At 42.3% G+C, this 5,774-nt stretch overlaps 1 pseudogene; it reads right to left on the reverse strand.

Moving 5' to 3' along the window:
* Window positions 1-5,774, reverse strand: part of LOC101398271 (carbonyl reductase [NADPH] 1-like) — a 71,276-nt pseudogene that overhangs the window by 23,941 nt on the left and 41,561 nt on the right.

Below are 5,774 nucleotides of genomic sequence, written 5' to 3' on the forward strand. Positions count from 1 at the left end.
CAAAATGTCAGAGGTGGAAGGTACCTATAGTACAGTAATCCCCCTCAACTTTTCTAGTGATTTTTTAGAATGTAGGAAGTTTAAAACTGGTACCTGTTTAAATAAAGTTTGATAACACCTTCTTTAAGGGTTTATTTGGTAAGTGTAGCCTTAACAAGGCCATTTCTTTCCTTCTAGGACTCTTCAAGATAATGTGTTGAACAAGAGTGTCTGGATTTCAAATGTTTGCTTGATCCCTTAAACAAATCAAGATAGTTTGTCATCTCAAGGAGGTGGTTTCTCCTTAATATCTTTTCAAAATAAATATGTATTATAATTTAAGAAGAAAAAGGGGAATGATAGCCTACCAGCATTAAAAAGAACATTCTTCAAATTTAGGATGATACTTACTTTGGGGAACAGGTGGGAAATGTTATGGGAAAGTGTGAAGGCATTTAAATGGCATTGATATTGATTGATTAGTGAAGCTTGGTTGTGGGTACCTGGAAAGAGTAGATTCTTTTTTTTTCTTTCTTTTTAAAATTTCTGTGTATTTTTATAAGTTTCTTGTTTGTGATTACCATGAGTTTCACATATAATAACCTAAGTATATACCAATCTATATTAAGTTCATGGTCCCTTCAGTTTGACCTCTTGCTAAAAGCTCTACACTTTTACTCCCCTCCTCCCACATTTTATGTTTTTGATATCACATCTAACCTCTTTTTTTGTGTGTGTATCTATTACCCTCTTATCATGGAAATAGATAATTTTAGTACTTTTGTCTTTTGACCTTCATATTAGCTTCATAAGTGGTTGATCCGCTATCTTTACTGTATATTAGCCTTTACCAGTGATTTTATTATTATTATTTTTTAATAATTTTCTTTTTTTAAAATAATTTTATTTATTTATTTATTTTTCCCCCAAAGCCCCAGTAGATAGTTGTATGTCATAGTTGCACATCCTTCTAGTTGCTGTACGTGGGACACAGCCTCAGCATGGCCGGACAAGCGGTGCGTCGGTGCGCACCCGGGATCCAAACCTGGGCTGTCGGCAGCGGAGCGCGCGCATTTAACTGCTAAGCCACGGGGCCGGCCCTTTAATAATTTTCTTATTCCTATTTGTGGCCTTCTCTTTTCCACTTAACTAAGTCCCTTTAGTTTTTCTTGTGAGGCTGGCTTTTTGGTGATAAACTCCTTATTTTTTGCTTGCCTGGGAAACTCTTTATCTTTCTTTCCATTCTGAGTGATAACCTCGCCGGGTAGAGTATTCTTGGCTGTAGGCTTTTTCCATTCAGCACTTTAAATATATAGTGCCACTCCCTTCTAGCCTGTAAGGTTTCTGTGGAGAAGTCAGCTGATAGCCTTATGGGGTTTCCTTTGTATGTAACTTGTTGTTTTTCTCTTGCAGCTTTTAGGATTTTCTCTTTATCTTTAATTCTGGACATTTTAATTATAACGTGTCTTGGTGTGGGCCTTTTAGGGTTCATCTTGTTTGGTGCTCTCCATGCTTCTTGTACCTGGATGCCTGCTTCTTTCCTTAGGTTAGGAAAGTTTTCAGCTATTATTTCTTCAAATAGATTCTCTGCCCCTTTGTCTCTCTCTTCTCCTTCTGGAACACCTATAACGTGGATATTAGTGTGCTTGATGTTGTCCCAGAGTCCCCTTAGACTGTCCTTTTTTTAAAAATTCTTTTTTCTTTTATCTGTTCAGCACGGATGATTTCCTTTAGTCTTTCATCCAGCTCACTGATCCATTCTTCTGTATCATCTACTCTGATATTGATTTCCTTTAGTGAGTTTTTCATTTCTATTATTGTATTCTTCAGTTCTTTTTTTTTTTTTTTTTTAAAGATTTTATTTATTCAGTTTTTTCCCCCCAAAGCCCCAGTAGATAGTTGTATGTCATAGGTTCACATCCTTCTAGTTGCTGTACGTGGGACTCGGCCTCACGTTGGACGGAGAAGTGGTGCCTCGGGGCGCTCCCGGGATCCGAACCCGGGCCGCCAGCATCAGAGCGCGCACACTTAACCGCTAAGCCACGGAGCCGGCCCTATTCTTCAGTTCTGATTTGTTCTTTTTTATATTTTCCAATTCTGTGTTGAAGTTCTCACTGTACTCATCTATTCTCCCGAGATCAGTGAGCATCCTTATGACTACTAGATTATTCTCTTTATCAGGTAGATTGTTTATCTATGTTACAGTGAGTTCTTTTTCTGAGGATTTGCCCTGTTCCCTTATTTGGACCATATTCCTTTGTCACCTCATTTTGCCTCTTTCTCTGTGCTTATATCTATATAGTAGGCAGATCAGCTATGTCGCCCAATCTTGAAGAATTGGCCTTATGTAAGAGACGCCTTATGAGGCCCAGAAGTGTGCTTCCCACATGTCACTGGTTCCAAATTTTCCAGGAATGTCCCCTGTATGGGTTTCATATGTCCTTCTGTTGTGGTAGGGTGCTCTTGCTGCAGGTGCACAGGAAGGCTAGGTTGTCCCCCAGGCCAGTGGGTTGTAGTGGTCAGCTGTGTGCAGCTACTACAATCCCTTCAGTCACTTTATTGGGCGTGGGGAGCCCCAACACAGTTGGCTGCAAGGTCTAATAGCACATTCCTGTTGCAGTTTTTCTGTTAGTGAGTAGGCCCCCAGTGTGGCTCATTGTTAGGCTCAGGGGCGTACAATTGCTGTAGGGCTCTGGCCTGCAAGGCTGTTGTCAGCTCTCTCAGGATTGCAGCTGAGTGGGACCAGCCCCAGGCATGGGAACACCCAATTGTTTCAGGCTTTGGAAGGTGGGTCCAATCTCCTATGTGTCTATTTGAGAAACACAAGTCTGCTATAGCTGACAAGCCCTATTGCCCACAGGGCCACACACCCTGTCGACACCATCCTGCCCTGTGTGCATGCCCCAACCCACTGAAGTGGACCCAGTCACCCCATTACACAGGCCCTACACACTCCAGCAATGCAAACCTGCCCCTCACATGTGCCCTGCCGCACAGAGGTGGACCCAGTCACCCTGCTGCAGAGGTTCCAGGTACTCCACCTATGTGGGATCACAAGTTGCCTGAGAGCTTGCTGTTGGATGGGGCCAGTCCCTATGGTGGGCTGCCTTCCCTGGCTGAGCTGGATTAAATCAGTGCTCTAGTGGGTGGGGCAGATCCTGGGCTAACAGGGGAAGAAATCCAATGCCACCTGCCAGCACTTGTGTCAGCACGCTGGTACTAGGTCACAATAATGGCTGTTGCCAATGTCTCAGTTCCTGGACATGTCTCAATTCTCACTGAGATGCACCCAGACCCTATAAGGTGAGTCTCTTTTCACCAAAGGACTGTGCACATTTCTTCCTGGTGATCTTATGTTGTTTTCCAAAATGGGTGAATTTGTGCATGGGCCCTTTAAGAGCAGGCTCTTTTTCCCTTATGTCTGATACCTTTTCTGGGGGCATTCCCTGTTGTACTTAATAGCCAGCAAAGCCAAATATTATGACACTTGTCTCAGTTGTGCTGAGTTCAACAGCTTCTTATAGTGGTAACTCTCCCCTGCTCAGATCCCCCACTCTTCCAGGAGAGGCTTCATCCCTTAGGATTGCTCCCGGTGAGCTGTAAAGTGCTGTGACTTGAAGGTGGCTGTTTTCCGACCAGAAAGGAATTTCTGCCTCTTCCACCTCAGTCAGCACTGTACCTTTTTGTGGGGATTCTTTTTATCAGTTTTCAGTTCTCTCTCAAGGGTAATTATTCCAAAAGTAGTTGTAAATTTGTTGTGTCTGTGGGAAGAGGTGAGTTGGGAGCCCACCTATACTGTCATCTTGACACCATCCTTCCCCGCAGAGTAGCTTATTTTCTTTTATGTGGTTAGGGTATTTCTGAATAACTCTTTTAAAGAAAGGATTAAAAATAAAAAGAAATCCACATCTATTATCTCTCAGTAATATTTGCAGTCACAATACTCTTTCCTTTTCTCCTTCCATACCAGAAACGAACTGCTCATTCCCCTTTTGGATGTTTTTTTCCTTCCCACAGAGATTCTGTGGAAACTCTTGCAGATTGTTCTCTATGTCCTAGGATCTGAGATAAGGGGGAGGAGGGACACCATTTACTTTTGGTTACCCTAGCAAGGACTTGTCTTAGATTTTCTCCCCAAAGAGAGTAGAATAAAGTCATGATAACATGAACTGCTGTGGCTCCCTTTCCTCCCATATATTGGAAGAACTCTCCTATTTCAAAAAGCAAGAACATCTTACTCATATTGAGATAATATAACATGTATCCACATTTCCATTAACTCCAGCTTTGGTAAGGCAAGATGAATTTTTTGAATAGAGCCTGTCTTAGCAAATCTGTGAGTTCACCCCTTCCTCCTTCTGGACCAAGCATAGACACAGCAAGAACTAACACAGCCCAGTTAAGTAAGAAAAATGTCCGGCCATAAGTCATTAATATGATTGTAAGGGGAATACGTGTAGAATGTGTGGTGGTGGCACTAGAAACTTCACTCGTACCCTCAAGTTTTGGAGACACTGAGGGGCTCAAGTGACTTCAAAAGAGCTTCCCTTTGAGGCTCTAGTGAACCAAGTGTTAGAAGAAGTAGCAGAACTTTACAGAGGACAGGACAGGGAAATGGGGCAGAATTGTGACTAAGCTGTAACTGTATGTACTGAATTCCAAGTCACACCTCTTAATCTTTCTAAAAGTATCTGCTTGTCTTCATTGTCGTGATTAATGGGTGGTGCTTCCCCTCCATCCAATTACCTTGGGGAAAATGTTACCATATTTTACAACCAAAGAAATATGACACTTTGTTTTTTTTTACAGAATATAGCACACTGAAAGGAAGTTGAAATGAGCCTGGAGTTAGGCAGTTCAGATTATAGAGATCCCTACAAGCCTTGCTAAGGGCCTGGAGAGGAGTGAGCATGCAGAGTAGAAAGAATGTCCAGAAAGGAATAGACTCAAGAAAGGCTGTACGGTAGGAGCATTTACAATTATGCAGCAATGATAGCTGAGGGTCTGTTATGGAGCTGGGATGCAGGAGAAGGCTTGGGGAGAAATTGAGTTGTACAAGTCTTAGGGGTTGGGGCCTGAAATGCTACCGTGGGACCTTTAGCTCCAATGGAATCTAGAACTGACTCCCTAGAGAAAGAGGCCAGACTAGAGGCTACAGAGAGAGTAGAATCCTCCAAAACTTGCAAGACTTTTCAGCCAAAGGGCCTTTGCAGTTAAATAGAACAGATTCTTAGTGATCTCCTCCAGATTTTCACAGTTTCTCTTGGATTGGACTGTAGAGCAGTTCAGTGACTTTTTAACTTATTTTGAAATAAACAAGTAATTACAAGACCAGTATACAGAGACCCCATTTTGCACCCTTCACTGAGCCTCCTCTAATGGTGCCCTCTTACAAAAGTACACAACATTTACAAGCCAGGAAATTGACATTGACACAATACTGTAAACTAAACCAAGACATTACTTAGAATTCAGGAGATTTCACATGGAAAAACAACTTTTGGGGGGCCAGCCCAGTGGCTGTAGTGGCTAAGTTCATGAGCTCTGCTTCGGCGGCCTGGGGTTCACAGGTTTGAATCCCAGGTGTGGACATATGCACCCCTCATCAAACCATGTGTGGCGGCATCCCACATATAAAATAGAGGAAGATGGGTGCAGATGTTAGCTCAGAGCCAATCTTTGTCAGAAAAAAAAAAAGAAAACTTTTTGTATCATTATCGATTTTCATCATGTGGCCACTACTTATTAACTCTGTTCTCTTTACTCCTAAAAGATCCTGATTCCACACCTTTCAT

This window comes from Ceratotherium simum, chromosome 27 (assembly GCF_057802395.1).
Source record: "Ceratotherium simum simum isolate JZ-2026a chromosome 27, ASM5780239v1, whole genome shotgun sequence".
Lineage (NCBI taxonomy): Eukaryota > Metazoa > Chordata > Mammalia > Perissodactyla > Rhinocerotidae > Ceratotherium > Ceratotherium simum.